This window comes from Rhineura floridana, chromosome 4 (assembly GCF_030035675.1).
Source record: "Rhineura floridana isolate rRhiFlo1 chromosome 4, rRhiFlo1.hap2, whole genome shotgun sequence".
NCBI classification, from domain to species: Eukaryota; Metazoa; Chordata; class Lepidosauria; order Squamata; family Rhineuridae; genus Rhineura; species Rhineura floridana.
Window position 1 is genome coordinate 210,750,007 of NC_084483.1, and position 23,585 is coordinate 210,773,591.

The 23,585-nt window shown below is 46.9% G+C and overlaps 1 protein-coding gene across 2 annotated transcripts in view; it reads left to right on the forward strand.

Moving 5' to 3' along the window:
• The first annotated feature begins 3,362 nt into the window (after window positions 1-3,362).
• Window positions 3,363-23,585, forward strand: part of MAPRE3 (microtubule associated protein RP/EB family member 3) — a 47,372-nt gene continuing 27,149 nt past the window's right edge. Inside the window, exon 1 of one of the 2 annotated variants that reach the window (XM_061625925.1) lies at window positions 3,363-3,586. The gene's annotated coding sequence lies outside the window, so the exon portion shown is untranslated. The remainder of the gene's footprint in view (window positions 3,587-23,585) is intronic. The other variant, XM_061625926.1, reaches the window with a different exon arrangement.

Below are 23,585 nucleotides of genomic sequence, written 5' to 3' on the forward strand. Positions count from 1 at the left end.
AGTAGGAAGATGCCTGGTAGTGGTGCTTGAATTATTGGGTGGGGAGGGAGGGGAACCCCTGCTGAAATGCACAATCCCCACCTCTGGTTCCTCCCAATTTAGTCAAATCATTGCCATACCCATCCTGCTGTGGGAGGGGGGCTATCACACAAGGGAAGGGGATGAGAACCTAGTCAGAGGCAGCATGCTTCTGAAAACCAGTTGCCGGAAGCCTCAGGAGGGGAGAGTGTTCTTGCACTCGGGTCCTGCTTGCGGGCTTCCCCCAGGTACCTGGTTGTGAAGAGATCCAGGCAGGAGGGACAATTTGGGTGGTCGCTGTGAATAGAGGTGGCTTCTGTGTAGGTGCAGCATGTTGGTTATAGTTTATTTCTATGCTGCCTTTTGGCCAAAAAGGTCCCCAAGGCTGTTCATAAAGAATTCACACAAATACAAAATACAAGTAAGAAAAAAACAATACAAATTACAAAACTTTAAGACAATAACATTAAAAAAACACTCCTAAAAGCCAAATACATTCATCTTCCTGACAAAGGGCAGTCTCCAGAAAGATGTCAGGAAGCCCTCACCTGTAGTGAGGGGCAAGTTAGGTGGGAAAGGCTTGCTCTGGATGGTCCCAGAACAGGCTCACCCTTGCCAAAGTATCTGTTAACTGGGGCAGGGTATTGCAAAGACATCACCCCACTGCTGAAAGAATTGCACAGGCTACCTATTAGCTACCAGGCCAAGTTCCAGGTTCTTGTTTGGTGTACAAAGCCCTATACAGCTTTGGACCAAGATGCCTGAAATATCATCTTACCCCTTATATCACCAGTCGATCACTGTGCTCTGCAGGTGAAGGCCTCCTGCAGATACCATCTTATCAGGAGGTCTGTTCTGCACAACATAGGAAATGGACCTTTAGTGTGGTGGCACCTACCCTGTGGAATTCCCTTCCCTTAAATATTAGACGCCGGGGAAGGAACTGGCAATTCCACCCCATATTTACGGCCTGCCTAGTAAACGTCGCAAGACGTCACCCTAAGAGTCGGAAACGACTCGCACTATAAGTGCGGGGACACCTTTACCTTTAATATTAGACAGGTGCAATCTCTGTTGTCTTTTCAGCACCTACTGAAAACCTTCCTCTTTCAACAAGCCTTATCCCAGTCTGCATCTGTATCTTAAAAAAGATGTTTTAAAGATGTTTTATAGGTTTTTTTAGCATTTTCATGCCCGTTTGCTGCCCTAGGCTCCTTTGGTAAGGAAGGGTGGGATATTAGTTTATTGTAGTAATAATAATAATAAACAGGAGTTATGGGGGACAGACTCCCCTGTGATTCACGCACTGCTTGATAGGCGCTGTCTCTTTGTCCTCAATATGGTGTTTGAGTATAGAAAGGCCCTGGTGGATTGTGTCCTTCTTCTCATTGCAATGTGATTTTTAAAAAAAATTTTGTATAATTTTATTTATTTATTTATTTGTTTGTTTCATTTATAGACCGCCCATAGCGAATAGCTCTCTGGGCGGTGTACAAAAGGTTAAAATACAAAATAAGACAATAAAATCAAGCTACACACAATAACGTTATAAACATTTAAACATTTAACAGTTAAAATGCCTGGGAGCATAGCCAGGTCTTAACCTGGCGCCGGAAAGACAGCAGCGTAGGCGCCAGGCGTACATCTTCGGGGAGGCTGTTCCACAATGTTACTGCACACAGTCTTCTGTTACAATGTCTCCGGTTTCTTTGAACTTTAATCCTGTCCTCCATAGTGCTTGCAATTATTTGCAGTTTTGTCTCATTCACTAATGTCATAGTGCAACTTTCCTTCAGCTAAGCTACTTCTAAAAAGGCTGCTGAGCTTGGGACAATCCTCACAGTCTGTGCTCTGTCGCTCTTGCTTTGTAGCTCTTCCCCCACTGCCACATTTGTGTGCTCCTGATGCTTGGCTTAGTTAGAATAGGTGCAACCTGTTTTCAGTGTGTTGAGAGTCATCCTGTACTACAATATGAAGTAACAGTAAAAGAGAGAGTGCCTCTGAGCCTAGGCCGAGTGCATTGCCTTCCCCAGCTCACCTGGGATTAGACAGCATTTCTTGCTGTCAGATAATGCAAGATCTCAAGCACTGACCAGCTATTCTTCTTCCAGCAGCAACTTCCAATTTAAATCCCTCAGATCAGATGGACAAGAACCATGTCAGGTGGTAGGTGCTCTGTCTGTTGCTCTAACCTCATAGAATCATTTGAGTTGGAAGGGGCCTGTAAGGCCATCAAGTCCAACCCCCTGTTCAGTGCAGGAATCCAAATAAAAGCACATCCAACAGGTGACTGTCCGGCTGCCTCTTGACAGGACATTTTTCCTGATGTTCAGTTGAAATCTGGCTTCCTGCAACTTGAGCCCATTATTCCGTGTCCTGCACTCTGGGAGGATCAAGAAAAGATCCTGGCCTTCCTCTGTGTGGTAACCTTTCAAGTACTTGAAGAGTGCTATCGTATCTCCGTCAGTCTTCACTTCTAAAGGCTAAACGTGCCCAGTTCTTTCAGTCTCTCCTCCTAGGGCTCCTGCTGGGAGGAAGGACGGGATATTAATCAAATCAAATCATATCAATCAATCGGGCTTTGTTTCCAGTCCCCTGATCATCCTTGTCGCCCTCCTCTGAACCCGTTCCAGTTTGTCTGCATCCTTCTTAAAGGGGGATGTTCAGAACTGGACTCAGTACTCAAGATGAGGCCTAACCAGTGCTGAACAGAGGGAAACCAATACTTCATGCGATTTGGAAACTATACTTCTGTTAGTGCAGCCTAAAATAGCATTTGCCTTTTTTGCAGCCACATCTCACTGCTGGCTCATATTCAGCTTGTGATCAACAACAATCCCAAGATCCTTCTCACATGCAGTATTGTTGGGCCAAGTATCCCCCATCCCCCAACCAACCATTCTCTTTGGTTTCTTTTTCCTAGGTGTAGAACTTTGCACTTATCCGTTTTAGAATGTGCATTCTACACATGGTTAAGAGGCACTGTATCCTGTGGAACTGTCTCGTTTTCATTGATTTTGTTATTTTGAAATGATTATTTGCCCTGCAGAAGCAACAATGTGCCTCTACACATGCTCAGAGATGGTCGGTCCAGAGGGCTTTTTTTAAAAAAAGGGTAGTGGTCACCCAGGCTGAAGCGACGTATGTGGGAAGAGGTGGGGGCAAAGGATGGGGCTGAGCTAGGTTGTGGCCCTCTGGGTGGGGGAGGGCTCGTTGATGTAGGAAGGGGCTCCCTACGGGATGCTCTAGGCCGCGGAAGGGAGAGGGTATGGGCGGGGCTTCTGATGCCGCGGTTGCCATGAGAGCAGGAGGAAATCGCTCGCTCCCCCGCCCTTCGGCGATTGCCATGGCAGCGAGGAGGGGTGGAGCTAAGAATGAGTCCCGGCCGGCGCCTGCTTGAGCGCGACGCATGCGCAGGAATCCCGCCCGCAAAGCCGGCCCGGTCTGTGCGCAGGTGACGCTGCCGCTGCCGCGAGAAGGGAGGCGGGGAGGACGGAGCCTGCCTGCCTGCCTGCCTGCCTGCCAGCCAGCCGCCGTTGCCGCGCCGGCAGCGCCGTGAGTGCTGAAGGTGAGGGAGGGGTAACGGGACGCCCCTCAGGGGAGCAGCGGGATGCAGTCTGCCCCGTCACCTCGCCCGCCCCCTCCCCCCACCACCGCAAAGAAGAGCCCAGCTGCGCTGACCCCCAGGGGGAGGGGGCTGCTTCTCCCCGCCGATTTAGTCCCTGAGGGGGCCGCAGCCGGTGCGCGCGTGAGGGGGGGAGGGCTGTGCTCTGGGTCTTCGGCGAAGGAGGGTCCGGTGGCTGTGGCGGGCCGAGTGACTCCGCAGTCCGCGTACGACGTTGGCGGCGGCGCTCCGTTGGAGGCCTGGGCGCCCGGGGGGAAGCAGCAGCCGCAGCCAGGCCATCCCCCGGCTAGGGTCCCAGCCCCTGCCTTCGTCAGCGAGGCCTTTGCGCTCGGGGTGCGGAGCGGACGGAGGGGGGCATTTCGGGAGCCGCCGCGCCTTCCGCCGCCCAGCCCCGGTGGCATCGCTGCGCCTCACGCCCTGTGAAGCAGCAAAGGGCCTGAAGGGGAGGGGAAGCGTTGAAGTGTTGAGCCCCCACCCCACGGCCATGCTCCGCCCCGGAGCTGGGGGAGAAGTGGGGCCGGGGAAGCCCTGAGGAGCTCCTTGGCAGGTGCCCCCCCCCGCTTGGCGGCTTGGGCTGCAAGGTCTCGGCGCCCCCCTCCTCTTGCTGCTCTAGCAAGGTGATGGCGTGACAGCATTCAACTGCTGCCCGTTCTCGGGGCACGCGCTTGGGTGCGTGCCGCCTGTCGCTGCTGCTGCTGCTGTAAAATGGTTCCTGCCCGCACGTGCAGAGTGGAGAGGTAGCTCCCTCTTTTCTCCCGGTTGCAGCCCCTTCCCTGTTCTCAAGGGAGGAGGAAAAGGAGAAGGATCTGACCGCTACGCTGCCCGGTGCGTGTGCGCTGTAGTTTCCAGGCCCTGCCGGCCTTCCTCCTCCTCCTGGTCACACAACAGACCAGTAACCCTGTAGGTTGGTGCGTGGGCAGTGAAGTGGGATAGCCCCTGTGGATGACCTTTGGTAGCTTCTGCCCTTGTGGCTGTCAGGCTGACACAGGCCAAGATCACAGAGAGTACCACCTGGATGTGAACATTTTAAAGGGGAAAGCCAGTTGAATTTCAGCTGTGATGGAAAACTAGCTCTCAGTTCTGGCTGCTAAGCTGAAAACTGGTCCCTTTATCCTGAATAATGATGGCCAGTGCATGTCTTGCTAGCCACCAATCCTGCCATAATGCATACAAGTGCTACCTCCACCACCTCCTTATGCCAAAAGTTATTGTGATCAGTTGGAGGTTGTTAACTTTAAGAGCAATTCAGTAACAGAACAACGTGCCTAATGTAGGGAGTATGTTCTTCATTCATACAAGCTTTTTATGAGACATGTTTACCTTGGGATTTGGGTAAGCCACATTATTCTTGATGATTCTTTTGGTTTGTATGCATAAGAAAGTGATCAGATTCTAGACCCCATTGCCAGTGCAGTACATGATTTGTTTGCCCTTTGCAAAATATCTTTGTCCATCCCTGTTGATTTATTGGCCCATTGGATGTCCACAAATAGGCCCCAACATGCTCTGTGGGAATCCCTGGCATAGTTTGAGAGGGTGTGGCTGAAGGACCATTTTAGCAACGAGTCACTTGTGGACATTGTCTCTGCTTGCCTTTTTGCAGTGTCAGGCAAGATGCTGGGCACCCTAGCAATATTGCTGTGTTTTTCAGTCTGCTAGTAGGCGCCTTGGATCAACATGCTGCTGCTTATGGATTGACAAGCACCCTTGGGTGAGTGCCCTGCCTTGGTGCTCCAGCATGTTGTCTTTGGATGCTCAGCACCTGCTAAAGAGGGCAAGGAAAGGTGGCTCTCAGCAGCTGCTGGGGCCCATTTGAGAAAGCCGCTGGGGCCTCTTGTGCAGCCCAGCAAATGGAGCTGTTGGTGCTTATGGTATCGGCATTCTCTTGTCAAGTGGCAGCTGCCCACCCTGCTCTTTTTCAGGTCAGGGATGGTGGGAGTTAGAGTCCACCCGCACTGGGGAAGGTTGCCGTAGAGTTGGGCCGAATGGCAGTTCTTGTGGCTGTCTGTGCCAGAAAAGATGGCAGTAAAGTGGCTTTTGAACCGTCTTGTATGTTCCCCTTGAAGCACATTTTGTTTGGGGAGGAGGATGTCAAAGTGTCACACGGAGGTCGGTGTCTGAGAAGTGCGTTTTCTCCTAATTCATGCATGTACACCACTTGATGACTCATAGTTGAATGTGTGAACAGACTGTTGCTGAAAAGCTGTGTTTGGGGTGATGTGAGAACTCTGTGGTGGCCCAATTATGTATGAGCTCTTAGAGCTTTACTGACTTCTTACTGTCCCATGACTTGGTGTTGGCAACTGCTCCAGTCGTACCCAAGTGGGGAGAGAGAACATGCCCCCCCTCCACCCTGTGGGGTCTCAGAGGAAGCTGGCATTGTTCCCTTGCTGTAAAGAGATCCTGGATGTTCTGTGCAACCTGCCTGAAACTTAGTCTTGATCACTCTTGCACTTGGATTGCATGAATATTTATGAGGCTGTCCAACAGAATAATTGGCATCAGTGCCTGAGATGCCATTTCCCTAAATAAGCCTCTCTGGCACTGCCTGCCTGCCTCTGCACGGCCCTCAGCAGGTACATTCAGGGTGGATTGGGAGTGTGCATGTATGGCTGGCTGCTGTTCACATGGATCAAGTGCTGGGCACCTTCCTCTTGTCCCGTGTTAGAGCAGCCCATTCTGGGCTGCATTTGCAGATTTCCCTTAACCCACTGTAGCCAAGTAGCAGGCTGAAGGAGGAAATTGAGGTGAAGCGTGGGGATGGTGGGATTGCCTTTTTTCTTTTTAGTTCATTGAAAAATAGCATTTTCTGCATTCACGTTGAACTTGCAAATCAAACTAACATAGCGAGGGAAGGAAAGAATTACTGGAGAAGAATTATTCCTTGCTTGAATGAGGGTTCTGGTGAGGAAATAAGGTTCCAAGTCACACAGGAAGACCTTGAGGGAAGTAGCGGCAGCAGCAATTCAAGGTACAGGCTGGGAAGACATGGCTACTTTGGACTCCAGCCATTGTCTTTTTTGGGATGGGGATGGCAGGAAGCGTACGGTTTGTGGTCTCCCTCCTTGCACAGGCATGTGTGAAACGCCAGATCTCTGGGCAGCCTGAGATTTTTCCATCTCGGACAAACAGCTGCTAATAGATGCCTTGAAAATTTTCAAAGGAAGGAATTCCACAAGCTTCCCAAGCAGCTGCTTCAGTAGATCCTTGCAAGGTCCTCATTTCCCTCTCTTACTTAATTAGAAGTGCTTCTGAATATTTGAAATCATTCAGCATATCTGATCGGGATAGGCAAAGACATGGCCTTCTGTTTTATGATAGGATTTGTTTATGATAGAAGTTGTTTAAAAACACTATATTAGAAGCTCAACTGGAGTGCATACCGCAGATCAGAAAAGGTACCGCCAGGGCCAAGAAGATACCAGCATGGTTAACGAGCAAAGTCAAGGAAGCTCTCAGAGGCAAAAAGTCTTCCTTCACAAAATGGAAGTCTTGTCCAAATGAAGAAAATAAAAAAGAACACAAACTCTGGCAAAAGAAATGCAAGAAGACAATAAGGGATGCTAAAAAAGAATTTGAGGAGCACATTGCTAAGAACATAAAAACCAACAACAAAAAATTCTATAAATACATTCAAAGCAGGAGACCATCTAGGGAGACAATTGGACCCTTGGATGATAAGGGAGTCCAAGGTGTACTAAAGAACGATAAGGAGATTGCAGAGAAGCTAAATGAATTCTTTGCATCTGTCTTCACAGTGGAAGATATAGGGCAGATCCCTGAACCTGAACTAACATTTGCAGGAAGGGATTCTGAGGAACTGAGACAAATAGTGGTAACGAGAGAGGAAGTTCTAAGCTTAATGGACAGTATAAAAACTGACAAATCACCGGGCCCAGATGGCATCCACCCGAGAGTTCTCAAAGAACTCAAATGTGAAATTGCTGATCTGCTAACTAAAATATGTAACTTGTCCTTCAGGTCCTCCTCCGTGCCTGAGGACTGGAAAGTGGCAAATGTAACACCAATCTTCAAAAAGGGATCCAGAGGGGATCCCGGAAATTACAGGCCAGTTAGCTTAACTTCTGTCCCTGGAAAACTGGTAGAAAGTATTATTAAAGCTAGATTAACTAAGCACATAGAAGAACAAGCCTTGCTGAAGCAGAGCCAGCATGGCTTCTGCAAAGGAAAGTCCTGTCTCAGTAACCTATTAGAATTCTTTGAGAGTGTCAACAAGCATATAGATAGAGGTGATCCAGTGGACATAGTGTACTTAGACTTTCAAAAAGCGTTTGACAAGGTACCTCACCAAAGGCTTCTGAGGAAGCTTAGCAGTCATGGAATAAGAGGAGAGGTCCTCTTGTGGATAAGAAATTGGTTAAGAAGCAGAAAGCAGAGAGTAGGAATAAACGGACAGTTCTCCCAATGGAGGGCTGTAGAAAGTGGAGTCCCTCAAGGATCGGTATTGGGACCTGTACTTTTCAACTTGTTCATTAATGACCTAGAATTAGGAGTGAGCAGTGAAGTGGCCAAGTTTGCTGATGACACCAAATTGTTCAGGGTTGTTAAAACAAAAAGGGATTGCGAAGAGCTCCAAAAAGACCTCTCCAAACTGAGTGAATGGGCAGAAAAATGGCAAATGCAATTCAATATAAACAAGTGTAAAATTATGCATATTGGAGCAAAAAATCTGAAGTTCACATATACGCTCATGGGGTCTGAACTGGCGGTGACCGACCAGGAGAGAGACCTCGGGGTTGTAGTGGACAGCACAATGAAAATGTCGACCCAGTGTGCGGCAGCTGTGAAAAAGGCAAATTCCATGCTAGCGATAATTAGGAAAGGTATTGAAAATAAAACAGCCGATATCATAATGCCGTTGTATAAATCTATGGTGCGGCCGCATTTGGAATACTGTGTACAGTTCTGGTCGCCTCATCTCAAAAAGGATATTATAGAGTTGGAAAAGGTTCAGAAGAGGGCAACCAGAATGATCAAGGGGATGGAGCGACTGCCTTACGAGGAAAGGTTGCAGCATTTGGGGCTTTTTAGTTTAGAGAAAAGGCGGGTCAGAGGAGACATGATAGAAGTGTATAAAATTATGCATGGCATTGAGAAAGTGGATAGAGAAAAGTTCTTCTCCCTCTCTCATAATACTAGAACTCGTGGACATTCAAAGAAGCTGAATGTTGGAAGATTCAGGACAGACAAAAGGAAGTACTTCTTTACTCAGCGCATAGTTAAACTATGGAATTTGCTCCCACAAGATGCAGTAATGGCCGCCAGGTTGGACGGCTTTAAAAGAAGATTAGACAAATTCATGGAGGACAGGGCTATCAATGGCTACTAGCCATGATGGCTGTGCTCTGCCACCCTAGTCAGAGGCAGCATGCTTCTGAAAACCAGTTGCCGGAAGCCTCAGGAGGGGAGAGTGTTCTTGCACTCGGGTCCTGCTTGCGGGCTTCCCCCAGGTACCTGGTTGGCCACTGTGAGAACAGGATGCTGGACTAGATGGGCCACTGGCCTGATCCAGCAGGCTCTTCTTATGTTCTTATGTTCTTATGATTTAGATTTAAGGAGGCATTAATGAAGGAAGGGAGGTGAGAGGGCAGGCAGTGGTGAGTGAGCTGCCTGACTGGGGGTGCTGCTGCCCACTTGGCACCTTGTGTCACTGACCTGCTGTCTGTGCCCAGCCGTGGGGCAGAGGTGCTGTGTGTGTGAGATGGGAGAGGCCCTCTGTTGGTTTTGCTGGAACCTGTCAGCAGAGCCTTCCTTCTCTGTGCTGTTTCCCAAGCCAATGATATCTCTTGCCCAAGTTGGCCTCAAAGAATTCATCTTTGACCATTTTTCCAGAAAGGAAAATAAAAAAAGAAGTGCCATTGAAAGAGATGTATCTGGGGAATGCAAGGAAGGTGGCCTGGTTTTTCTCGTTTCTGTTCTGTGCTTGGAGACATATAAATCTAAGAATTTCTTAGACAGGCAATGGTGTTAGCCCATTACTTTGGTATATATATGCAACATTGTTTGGGACAGGCAGCGACAATGGGACTGGGGAACAGGCAGAGGCGTAGAAGGCCTAGCGGTCCTGATGATGCTCATGAACCAGGTATTGTGGAGCAGGATTTTTTTGAGGGGGGGGGAGATGGAGAATGAGAGGGTGCAGAAGGCCTGTCCTAGCAGTGGTGGTAAGCAGAAATTCACCTCCACTCGTGTAAGTGAGTCTTCCTGTTCAGTGCCCTCCTGTTGTGCAGTACAATTGCCACAGCTTGCTTCTCTTCCTGAGAGAGGCCATGGTGGCCTCCCATGGGTTCTCACCCAGGTAGAGTCACTTGTTGATTGCCCTGATTATGGTAAGCGATGATAAGGAAGTGAGTGTGGCTGGGGACCTGATTGAAAAGCTGTCAATGACATTCTGGCAGCAGCAGTTGCTCTTTTGTAGTGGGGGCAGCCGCTGCTGCAGCCTCATTTAATTTTGCTTTATTTGAGTAGGGCTTTGCCACTTTATTTGAAATGGGCTCCACCCACCACTCACAATGTTTGTTTTTTCAGTGTTACTCTGCAGTTGTATGTCTCGGGTGCTGATATTCAGAGTTCTGACACAGCAGGCTCTACTATGAGGCTGTGCCAGGACTGTTTTGGAGAGGGGTAGTGGAGGAGTGCAGATATTGAAGTCCTTGGTTGTTGGAGGGGAAATCAGCCCTGCTGCTCTGGGAGGGAGGGAGGGAGGGAGGGAGGGTGTGCGCATGCTGAGAGGTGCCCATAGCAGTTGCTTCCCTTGGAGTTCTGTGGCCTTGCACAGAGGCCCCAAGGACACCTGCATGGCCTGGGTTAAATTCCAGCTCTTTACAGTTACTACAACTAGAGGGTTATTTACAGTGCCTTGCAAAAGTAATCACACCCCTGACCAGTGCTGACCCCTGAATTACAAATGGTACATTATAATTTTGTTCTGTATTATATTTTATTTTGAAACACTGAAACTCAAAATCAATTACTGTAAGGTGACATTGGTTTTATGTTGGGAAATGTTGGTAAGAAAAAACCCTAAAACATGTTGCTTGCATAAGTATTCAACCCCCCACATTAATATTTGGTAGAACCACCTTTCGTTGCAATAACACCTTTAAGTCTTTTGCGGTAGGTATGTACCAACTTTACACACAGTGTTGGAGGGAGTTTGGCCCATTCCTCTTGGCAGATTAGCTCCAGGTTATTCAGGTTGGTGGGACATTGCTTGTGGACTGCAATTTTCAAAGAGCATCACAGATTCTCAATGGGGTTGAGATCAGGACTTTGACTGGGCCACTGTAGGACATTCACCTTTTTGGCCTTCAGCCACTCCAATATTGCTTTGGCCTTATGCTTGGGATCATTGTCCTGCTGAAAAGTGAATTTCCTCCCAAGCTTCAGTTTTTTAGTGGACTGAAGCAGGTTCTCTTGCAGTATTTCCCTGTATTTTCTTCATCCATTCTTCCTTTGATTTTAACAAAATGTCCAGTCCCTGCTGATGAGAAGCATCCCCACAGCATGGTGCTGCCACCATCGTACTTCACTGTAGAGATGGCGTGTTTTGAGGCATGGGCAGTGTTAGGGTTGCGCCACACATAGCGCTTTGAGTTTTGACCAGAAAGCTCTGTCTTGGTCTCATGTGACCACAAAACCTTTTCCCACATTGCAACTGGGGCACTCTCATGCTTTCTGGCAAACTCCAGACGTGCTTTTAGATGGTACTTTTTGAGTAACTGCTTCTTTCTTGCCACCCTCCCATACAGGCCGGAGTTATGCAGAGCTCTTGATATGGTTGACTGGTGCACCATTACTCCACTCCCAGCCACTGAACTCTGTAGCTCCTTCAAAGTGATTGTTGGCCTCCCTGTGGCTTCTCTTACAAGTCTCCTTCTTGTTCGAGTGCTGAGTTTTGAAGGATTTCCTTTTCTTGGCAGTGCCTGGGTGGTGTGATGCAGCTTCCACTTCCTGATTATTGATCCAACTCTGCTCATTGGGATATCAAACACTTGGATATTTTCTTGTACCCTTTCCCTAATCTATGAATTTGTATTACATTATCTCTCACTTCTGTAGAATGCTCTTTGGTCTTCATTTTCCTTCAGATCCACAGCCTGACCAATCATCCTTCAACAGTGGGTTTTTCATTCTGACAATGTGACAGCAACTTTAATGGTTCACAGGTGGAGGCCAATGATAAGGTAACTGTGTCCTAGATAGGGCAATTTCTCTCATCTGTGTAAACTGGGAGCTCCCGCAGCACAGGGGGTGGATACTTGTGCAAGCAACATGTTTCAGTTTTTTATGTTTCTTACAAACATTTCCCAACATAAAACCAATGTCACCTTACAGTAATTGATTCTGAGTTTCAGTGTTTCAAAATAAAATATACAGAATGAAATTACAATGGACCATTTGTAATTTAGTAATTTGAGAGCATTGGTCAGGGGTCTGATTACTTTTGCAAGGCCCTGTATTTAATCCCATCATTTGCCACTGGCTGTGGTCTTTGTGTACCCCTTCCCCACAATCTTGTTTGATAGGTTTTTTTAGACATTGGATGGGAATCTGTGAGATCTGGCCCGTGGGCATTTTGGTAAGAGAAAGAGTTCTCTTGAGTTACGAAGCAGGTGTAGTTGTGTGTCTGTCTTTCTCATCCCTCCACCCCTGGCTGGTCTTCTTCTCACATGGCCAGCAGGCTGGAACATCCTGCACAGGTTGCTGCTGTCAGCAGCTGCCAGGCCACAGAGTCCCTGGTGAGTGATGGGCAGTGTGGGAGTAGATTGTGTGCAGGGAATCCCCCCCCACCCATTGTCTTCGCCTTCCCTGTTTTTCCCCTGGGTCATTTCTTAGGCCCTGGATAGTTAAACCCAGTCCTGAACTGTCCAGCACACTGGCTGGTAGCATCTTGGACAAACAGTGCTTTTCCTTCTGTCCCTTGGAGTATGCCAGTACCATGGGGACTTGTGGCTCCATCAGCACAATCTTGTGACAGCAGGGTTTACGACAGAAGCATAGCAAAATGTTTCCTAGCAGTTAGCTTCCTCTGAAGAGTGTGGACACTGAGGTTTATCAGAGCAAGGCATTTCTGTTAATGCTCCAGATGGAATGCTGTGGGGAAGGGTGGTGGTGCATGCAGAGTTCTGGGACTTCTCTTGCCAGAAGCCAGAGGCCTGGCTCATACAGAACAGGTCAGGTTCTCAAGCGAGCTGAGCAATGGAGCTCACAGGTGCTTCTAGAATGATCTGTAGCCTACTCTGCAAGTCCTTATCCCCAGACCCACATGTGTGTGTGGTCTTGTGGTGGTTACCTGGTGATGAAAAGGCACTCCACTTTTGTTCAGATGGAGAGGATTAGAGGCAGCATGATGCTGGGGGACCACAGTGTTACACAGTGCAAGTGGCAGAGCTTCTGCCTTACATGGGACGGTGCCAGGCAGGGGTTTGGAGTTGGAGTCATGGAGTCGGAGTCGGAAACAATTTTGAGTGGAGTCCGAGTCGGTAGAAATGTACCGACTCCGGCTTCAAAATAAAATTTGATTGACAATTTTTTAAAAATATAAATTCAAAATGTCAAAGAAGCTTCCCATGAAGTCAGCTGTAGTTGAGCATTTCACCATAACTCAAGATGAAAAACATTTTGTGTGTCAGTGTATGACACAGGACCCAGATGAAGAGAAATGCTGTGATGCCAAGATCAGCGCATATTCAGGCAGCGATAAAAATGCTCCTATGAGAGCTTCCAATTTAAAAAGACATTTACAGCCCTTTCCAGGCCTGTGGAGTTGGAAGCAATTTTGGGTGGAGTCGGAGTCGGACAGTAGAAAAATAGAGGAGTCGGAGTCGAAGGTTTGGCGTACCGACTCCACAGCCCTGGTGCCAGGTTCTGTTTTCGGCATCTCTGTGTAGAGCTGGGAATGTCCCCTGTCAAAAACCCTGGAGACCTGCTGCCAATCACTGTAGACAAGGTTAAGCAAGACTTGGGTGTCAAGCAGCTTTCCATGCAACAGTGAGAGGAGGAGGGCTAGGCCTCTCCCACCCTGCTTGTGGGCTCCCCAGAGGCATCTGGTTGGTCACTGTGAGAATAACGCTGGAGTAGGTGGCCCTTTGGCCTGATCCATCAGGAGTGGATCTTTATTACATTATTAGCCAGCGTGGTGTAGTGGTTAAGGTGTTGGACTATGACCTGGGAGACCAGGGTTCAAATCCCCACATAGCCATGAACTTCACTGGGTGACTTTGGGCCAGTCACTGCCTCTCAGCCTCAGAGGAAGGCCATGGTAAACCACCTCCGAATACCGCTTACCATGAAAACCTGTAAGTTGGAATCGACTTGGAGGCAGTCCATTTGGACATTTTTTTTTAGCAAAGCCTACATCATCTTCCCTTCTAGAGTTGGGTCCCCCTTCTATCCCAACATAAGCAGCTAAGAGCTAAGTCCTACTATGAAGCTCACTGGGTGACCTTGGGCCGGTCACTGCCTCTCAGCCTCATGAAAACCCTATTCACAGGGTTGCCATAAGTTGGAATCGACTTGAAGGCAGTACATTATGTTCTGATATGTTTTTTCTATTTGTAAATACAGTTGTATACTGCTATTTCACTTTTTTAAAAAATCAGCATATCAAAAAATACAGTAAAAACCATTAAAAATACAGTAAAAACAAAGGTCGACTATTGTAAGAAGACATATTCTGTATAAGCCTGGCGGAACAGAAAGGTTTTCATCAGGTGCTTAAAAGTTAAAACAGAAGGCGCCTGCTGAATCTCTGTTGGCAGAGCACTCCAGAGAACTGGGCCAGTGACACTGAAGCCCCGATTTCGTGTCGGTGTTAAATGAGCCTCGCCAAATCGGGGGACAATCAATGTCGCTCCTGCAGATGATCTCAGTGATCAAGGTGGGATATAAGAGTTCAGGCAGTCCCTGAGATACCCTGGACCTAAGTTGTTCAGGGATTTGTAAATCAGTACAAGGACCTTGAACCCAGCTTGGGCATGGACGGGCAAGCAGTGCGTATCTCCCGGACATGGGAACCACCTACCCAAAGATCCTCCGTCTTCCAGGATTCAAGCTTACTTTATTGGCCCTCACTGTGTTGAAATAGTTGGAGAAATTTTGCTCTATGCCTCTGTTTCTCCATGACTGATGAGGTGGAAGTGTCTTTGGAGTCATCGAGGTTTAAAGGGTCTCGCTTACTTTAAGGGTTTGGAATAATGAGTTGGGAAATGCTTCAAAGTGTTTGTGAAGCAACCTGTGAGGAATTAGAGCTAACACTGTTATCTTTTTGGCGCCAGGTCAAGACATGTGTTTTTAAAGTGTTTTTAAATTTGTATATTTGTATATTTGTTTTTAATGTTTTTAATTGTAAACTGCCCAGAGAGCTTCGGCTATGGGGCGGTATACAAATGTAATAAATAATAATAATAATAATAATAATAATAGAGCTAGGCTGTCTGCCCATTGCTTGTAATGATAAACATTTCAAGCTGGGCATGTGATGACATCAACTTTGACATTTGTGACTTCAAATTCCCACATACACATCTTTGAAAATGGCACACTTCTTCAGTATTATGTACGTGCAGGAGATTTCCCAAATCTGAACATGCTGGAGGGGGCTTCTTTTGCACTTTCCCACCTGGCATGCTCCGGTCGCTCCTGGGTCTCGCGTTTGACCTGCAGTCTAGTTTCTGTTCCTTAGCTTGTCTTTGCAGTCTCAGAGTGAAGCTCTGGGGGAAATCTGAGGTGCCTAGAAACTCTGCCAAGGGATGTGAAATGCTTTTCTTGGTCAGCTTTGAGTCTGTTGCCCCATTGTCTAGCTTCAGAGTAAATATCTGTCTACTGTTAGAGCTGGGCTGTCGGTTCTCAGAGGCCCAATTATTCTGGCTTTTCTGCTTTGGAGCTGACATTGTTGCCTGTGTAGGAGGTGCTTGAGAGACAGAGCCTCTGCCACATTTCTGTAAATGCGGCTTCATGGAACATCAGCATCTGCGCTGTGTTACTCAAGCTTTTGGAGCACAATTCAAAGAGCAGGTCTTGGCTTGCAAAGTCTGGGCCAGCATACTCCCAGGACCATCATTTCCTTTATATCTCATTGCATTCCTGCCTTAAATGCCATTTGACAGAAAGGTGGAATAGAGATTTAACAAATAATCCAAATAAATACATTCTGTGTCATCTGTAAGTGACCTGTTAACAAAGTGATCGGTACCACAGATCCTAATTGTGTAGGGAGAAATGGCTTGCCCTGGAGCTATAGTGTCCCTGGCTCCTGCACACCCATCAAAACCAGACTCTAACCATCTTCTGGGAGCTGGCTAAATCCTGTATATCTGGTCCCACTTTTACTATCTGAGATTAGGCAGGGTACTTACAACAGTTTCACTGCATTGTTATTACTATATGTGTGTTTAATCCACAGTGAATCCTCAGGATAGGGAGGCTAGGAAATCTTTTGGCTGATGCACAGGGCTTGTTCTGTCTGGACAAACAAAAGAGATGGTGAAAGCAAAGACATCTTGTTGAGCAGTAGTAGAGTGTCTGCTTTGGATGCAGAAGGTTCCAGTTCAATCCTCAGCATCTCTAGGTAGGGCTGGGAATGTCCCTTGGAGAGCCACTGTAGTCAATGTAGATAGTGCTGATCTAGATAGACCTGTGGCCTGACCTGGTATCAGGTCAGCTTGCTATGTTCTTGGAACAGCCCACACCAGCTGTTTTAACTACATGGGCAAGAGGTCTCTGAAAGAAGGCTCAGGGGTTTCAGGGTCCAGCTACTGGGTGAACTGTGTTCAAGCAAGGCCCAACACCTCCAGGGATCATTATGGAGATCTGGGTGATGTGTATTCCTTCTCTTGTGTGGGTTAAACAATTTGCATATTTTTTCTTTGCTTATGTCTACTTTTGCTAGTCATGAGGAGGAACGCAGAAGCCTCGCTGGGAGGTGGGAGCTGTGCTTCCTGGCGGAACAGAATAGATATGCTCTCTCTGAGCCACAACAGGCAGCGTCAAGCGCAGGTCTAGGGTTGTATCCACTGATGTCTGTACACAAGTGGAAACAACTTTCCTTTAATCTCCCTGCTCCTGCAGTCCCCTGCCTGTTCACCCCAAATCTGCTCTGTAGACTTGGGGAACCTCCAGGACCAGGTTTGGGAGGGCATAGAGAAGAAGGGGAAATCCCATTGTTGGATTCCACCCTTAGACTGATATCAGTGTGGAATATGGGACAGAATAAGTTTTGGTCAGGGCCCCATCTGCATCCTTGTAGAAGCTGCTGTTGGTATTTTAATACAAAGGAAGTGGCTCAAAGCAGGGCTTTTTATTTGATCTTGGCTGGGGATCCACAGAAGTCTCCTCCCTGAGCATAATGACAACCTATTTCTGCTGTTTCCTATTCCCAATCCATTGAAAGTAAGCTGTTGGAAACGGGGTAGAAGCTAGTGTCTTCAGACTGCTGAGAAGAATCCATGGGAATGGTGGTTGGGCTGCCTCTCCTAGACCCACTGCTCTGGGCCCCCATTCCCCCTTATTTCTGTGCCTGTCCAATGATGGAATTGGGTCTGTCCTGTGAGGTTGGTTGCTGGCATGTTGCCAGGTTCTGGTTGGTTTCCCCTTTTAGAATGCATTTGGCCTTCACATGCCGATTGCTTTCTAAATCTGCCCCCTGAATGCTTCCGCCTTGGGATTTGAATAAGCAAGACTAAGCAAACAGTGGGAGGGTTGGCCAGAAAGAAAAGCCCTGTTGCTGTGGAGTGGGGATGGGGGCACAGTAGATCTGTGAGTGCCTGGAACATGCTAGCTGGGAGGCCTCTGCTGAGTGGCACCCAGATCTGCTCCCTTGGTTTTTTTGAGCCTCCCGCTCATGTGCAAATAGGATAGGATTCAGCAGGGAGATTAGACTGTCTCCCAGAGCCAGTGGTATTGTACCTTAGCCTAAGTCTGGGCTGGTACCGAGGGTATACTCAAGCAAAATCTTCCAGAGGGAAAGCAGTTTGCCTGTTGCAGCAAAAACAACAAGAGTCTTGTTTAAGACTTAAGGACAGATTTGTTATGCTGGAAGCTTTCATAGACTAGAGTCCACTTCATCAGTTGCATGAAATATTAATCCTCAGTTGGGAAGTGTATGCCTGGGTAGAGAGGAAAAATTGTAAACAGCGGAACCAAATGACCCTGAAATGCAAAAAGGACTGCCTTGACAGGTCTATGCAAAAACTAAAAGAGCTGACATTTGGGGCTGTTTCAGTGTTTGGCCTATTTGTGACTGGCTCTGTTATGTGGTTAGACAAGCACAGGAGTTACACATCTTGCAACAAACCCAGATGCCAATTCTGTCTCCAGGGCCATACGGACACCATACTTTCATTCCACTGTTACTCCACTTTAAACAGTCATGGCTTCCCCAAAGAATCCCGGGAAGTGTAGCTTGTGAAGGGTGCTGAGAGTTGTTAGGAGATCCCTTTTCCCCGCACAGAGCTACAATTTCCAGACTTCTCTGGGAAGAGGGGCTGACTGTCAGACTACTCTGGCAATTGTAGCTCTGTGAGAAGAATAGGAGCCTCCTAACAACTCTTAGCCCCTTCACAAACTCTAGCAAAAGAAATGCAAGAAGACAATAAGGGATGCTAAAAAAGAATTTGAGGAGCACATTGCTAAGAACATAAAAACCAACAACAAAAAATTCTATAAATACATTCAAAGCAGGAGACCATCTAGGGAGGCGATTGGACCCTTGGATGATAAGGGAGTCAAAGGTGTACTAAAGAACAATAAGGAGATTGCAGAGAAGCTTAATGAATTTTTTGCATCTGTCTTCACAGTGGAAGATACAGGGCAGATCCCTGAACCTGAACTAACATTTGCAGGAAGGGATTCTGAGGAACTGAGACAAATAGTGGTAACGAGAGAGGAAGTTCTAAGCTTAATGGACAATATAAAAACTGACAAATCACCGGGCCCAGATGGCATCCACCCGAGAGTTCTCAAAGAACTCAAATGTGAAATTGCTGATCTGCTAACTAAAATATGTAACTTGTCCCTCAGGTCCTCCTCCGTGCCTGAGGACTGGAAAGTGGCCAATGTAACGCCATTATTCAAAAAGGGATCCAGAGGGGATCCTGGAAATTACAGGCCAGTTAGCTTAACTTCTGTCCCTGGAAAACTGGTAGAAAGTATGATTAAAGCTAGATTAACCAAGCACATAGAAGAACAAGCCTTGCTGAAGCAGAGCCAGCATGGCTTCTGCAAGGGAAAGTCCTGTCTCAGTAACCTATTAGAATTCTTTGAGAGTGTCAACAAGCATATAGATAGAGGTGATCCAGTGGAGATAGTGTACTTAGACTTTCAAAAAGCATTTGACAAGGTACCTCACCAAATGCTTCTGAGGAAGCTTAGCAGTCATGGAATAAGAGGAGAGGTCCTCTTGTGGATAAGGAATTGGTTAAGAAGCAGAAAGCAGAGAGTAGGAATAAACGGACAGTTCTCCCAATGGAGGACTGTAGAAAGTGGAGTCCCTCAAGGATCAGTATTGGGACCTGTACTTTTCAAGTTGTTCATTAATGACCTAGAATTAGGAGTGAGCAGTGAAGTGGCCAAGTTTGCTGACGACACTAAATTGTTCAGGGTTGTTAAAACAAAAAGGGATTGCGAAGAGCTCCAAAAAGACCTCTCCAAACTGAGTGAATGGGCGGAAAAATGGCAAATGCAATTCAATATAAACAAGTGTAAAATTATGCATATTGGAGCAAAAAATCTTAATTTCACATATACGCTCATGGGGTCTGAACTGGCGGTGACCGACCAGGAGAGAGACCTCGGGGTTGTAGTGGACAGCACAATGAAAATGTCGACCCAGTGTGCGGCAGCTGTGAAAAAGGTGAATTCCGTGCTAGCGATAATTAGGAAAGGTATTGAAAATAAAACAGCCGATATCATAATGCCGTTGTATAAATCTATGGTGCGGCCGCATTTGGAATACTGTGTACAGTTCTGGTCGCCTCATCTCAAAAAGGATATTATAGAGTTGGAAAAGGTTCAGAAGAGGGCAACCAGAATGATCAAGGGGATGGAGCGACTCCCTTACGAGGAAAGGTTGCAGCATTTGGGGCTTTTTAGTTTAGAGAAAAGGCGGGTCAGAGGAGACATGATAGAAGTGTATAAAATTATGCATGGCATTGAGAAAGTGGATAGAGAAAAGTTCTTCTCCCTCTCTCATAATACTAGAACTCGTGGACATTCAAAGAAGCTGAATGTTGGAAGATTCAGGACAGACAAAAGGAAGTACTTCTTTACTCAGTGCATAGTTAAATTATGGAATTTGCTCCCACAAGACACAGTAATGGCCACCAGCTTGGATGGCTTTGGATCTAGGGCCTTTTCAGTGGTGGCCCCCGAATTATGGAATGTCCTCCCAGATGAGATACGCCTGGCGCCTTCTTTGTTATCTTTTTGGCGCCAGGTAAAAACGTACCTCTTTGCTCAGGCATTTTAAGCTTAATTTAATTTTAATTTTAAACTTAATTGTATTGTAATTTTTATTTTAATTTGTATTTAATTTTGTTCTTAAATATGTTCTGTAATCCACACTTGTTCGTATTTTAATTGTGGTTTTATCTTATGTACACCGCCCTGAGAGCTTGTTGCTATAGGGCGGTTTAAAAATGCAATAAATAAATAAATAAATAAATAAATAAATAAATAAAAGAAGATTAGACCAATTCATGGAGGACAGGGCTATCAATGGCTACTAGCTGTGATGGCTGTGCTCTGCCACCCTAGTCAGAGGCAGCATGCTTCTGAAAACCAGTTGCCGGAAGCCTCAGGAGGGGAGAGTGTTCTTGCACTCGGGTCCTACTTGCGGGCTTCCCCCAGGCACCTGGTTGGCCACTGTGAGAACAGGATGCTGGACTAGATGGGCCACTGGCCTGATCCAGCAAGCTCTTCTTATGTTCACTTCCCAGGATTCTTTGGGGGAAGCCATGACTGTTTAAAGTGGAATAATAGCAGAATAAAAGTATGCTGTCGATGTGGCCCAGATCTACTCAGGCCGTGCTATTGTAGGACCTAATAACATCATCCACATTTGGGGGTCCTTTACTTGGCCATCCTCTGTGGTGGACTGTTCCATCTCCTGCCAATGATGCCCTCCTACTTTCTACATAAGAGGGTCCCCGTGCAAAAGACTAAATGGGCACAAACCTGACCTCAGAAGCCAGTGGGAGAATATTTTTCATTCTTCCAAGGTGTTCAGTGCCAGCCTGAAAGGTGCCATTCTCCAACAAAGAAATTTCAGAGGAGACTCCAGAACGAAACTAGAACTTATCAGAAAGTGTGTTTCTTTTGCTTGTTTAAGATATTTTTACCCTGGCCTTTAGCCAGAGGAGACCCAGTATGGTGTAGTGGTTAGAGTGTTGGACTATGACCGGGGAGACAGGGTTTGAATCCAAGAAGCTCACTGGGTGACCTTGGGCCAGTCCCTGCCTCTCAGCCTCAGAGGGAGGCAATGGTGAAACCACCTCTGAATACCGCTTACCATGAAAACCCTGTTCATGGGGTCGCCATAAGTCGGAATTGACTTGAAGGCTGGCCATTTCCCATTTTAGCCAGAGAGGCTCCCAGAGCAGCTTACAATCCAAAACAATTTGAGACTAAAGGGTTTCGGGGGGAGCGTTTATTTATTTCTTTATATATTGTTCTGTTTGTTCAGGTTTGAATCAAGATGTGGCTTCCTTGTTCCACTGCAGGTATTATTAATACAGTAAAGATGATTGTTTTATTGCTGCCAATTACTGCTGCTGTAAATGGTCGTTGTGCTTATCATGTATAGTTAAAATAGGGATCCGCAAACGTTTTGGGCCCTTGGGCACATTTGGGTTCTTGAGAAACTGCTGTGGGTGCACTCGCAAAATGGCTGCTGTTTGGGCATGGGCAGTCACAAAATACCCATTTCACAGTAGGCAAGCTGAGGAAGTTGAGAGGCAAACAGTTTGCCAAAGAAACTGAGTACAATGAACGGATGGGGTCTGAGCCCCAAAACACTAAACCACTTTTCTGAGCCCAGTTCCAGAGCATGGAATTGAGACCTGTTCTTTTTAACTTGTGCATAAACAATCTAGACTTAGGGGTGAGCAGTGAGGTGGCCAAGTGCATAGAACGGTAGAGTTGGAAGAGGCCTATAAGGCCATCAGGTCCAACCCCGTGCTCAAAGCAGGAATCCAAATCAAAGCATTCCCGACAGATGGCTGTCCAGCTGCCTCTTGAAGGCCTCCAGTGTCGGAGAGCCCACTACCTCTCTAGGTCATTGGTTCCATTGTCGTATGGCTCTAACAATTGGAAGGTTTTCCTGATGTTCAACTGAAATCTGGCTTCCTGCAACTTGAGCTCATTATTCTGTGTCCTGCACTCTGGGACGATTGAGAAGAGATGCTGGCTCTCCTGTGTGTGACAAACTTGCATGTACTTGAAGAGTGCTATCATATCTCCCCTTAGTCTTCTCTTCTCCAGCATCAACATGCCCAGTTCTTTCAGTCTGTCCTCATAGGGCTTTGTTTCCAGTCCCCTGATCATCCTTGTTGCCCTCCTCTGAACCTGTTCCAGTTTGTCCTCATCCTTCTTGAAGTGCGGAGACTAGAACTGGACGCAGTACTCAAGATGACTAACCAGTGCTGAATAGAGGGGAACTAATACTACACATGATTTGGAAACTTCTGTTAATGCAGCCTAATATAGCATTTGCCTTTTTTGCAGCCACATCACACTGTTGGCTCATATTCAGCTTGTGATCAACGACATCAGGGAAAACTTCCTAACTGTTAGAGCCATACGACAATGGAACCAATAACCTAGAGAGATAGTGGGCTCTCCAACATTGGAGGCATTCAAGAGGAAGCTGGACAGCCATCTGTTGGGAATGCTTTGATTTGGATTCCTGCATCGAGCTGGGAGTTGGACTTGATGGCCTTATAGGCTCCTTCCAACTCTACTATTCTATGATTCTATGACAGTTCCAAGATCCTTCTCACATGTTGTATTGCTGAGCCAAGTACCCCCCAACTGTACATTTGGTTTCTTTTTCCTAAGTGTAGAACTTTGCATTTATCCCTGTTGAATTTCATTCTGTTGTTTTCAGCCCAATGCTCCAGCCTATCAAGGTCCCTTTGAATTTTTTTTCTGTCATCCACGGTATTAGCTGTGCCCCACAATTTTGTATCACCTGCAAATTTGATAAGCACGCTCTGATTGATAAGTTTGCTGATGATACTAAATTGTTCAGGGTGGTTAAAACAAAAAGGGATTGCAAAGAGCTCCAAAAGGACATCTTAAAAGGGCAACCAGAATTATCAAGGGGATGGAGTGACTCTCCTATGAGGAATGTTTACAGCATTTGGGGTTCTTTAGTTAGAGAAAAGGCAAGTAAAAGGTATGTCATGTTAGAAGTATGTGAAATTATGCATGGCATGGAGAAAGTGGATAGAGAAAAGCTTTTCTCCCTCTCACATAACACTAGAATATATGGACATCCAATGAAGCTGAATGTTGGAAGAGTAGAAAATGTAAATGTACTGCCTTCAGGTCGATTCCGACTTATGGCGACCCTATGAATAGGGATTTCATGAGGCTGAGAGGCAGTGACTGGCCCAAGGTCACCCAGTGAGCTTCATGGGTGTGTGGGGATTCGAACTCTGGTCTCCCAGGTCTCTCTGGTCTCCCAGGTCTCCCAGGTCCACGAGCTAGAGGGAGCCCCAGCTGACGAAGCGTCAAGGCCCCAGCTGACAAAGCGTCAAGGTGAGTTAAGCAGCAGAGCGAGTTCGGCAGCAGGGCGAGGAGGCCAGGGCCCCCCACTCTGCCGTCTGTTCCCTGACCTCAACTAAACCGCAGTCTCCAACCCATTGACGTAATAAACCTTAAACAAAACTATGCAGGTAAGAAGCCAGCAGGGGTGTGG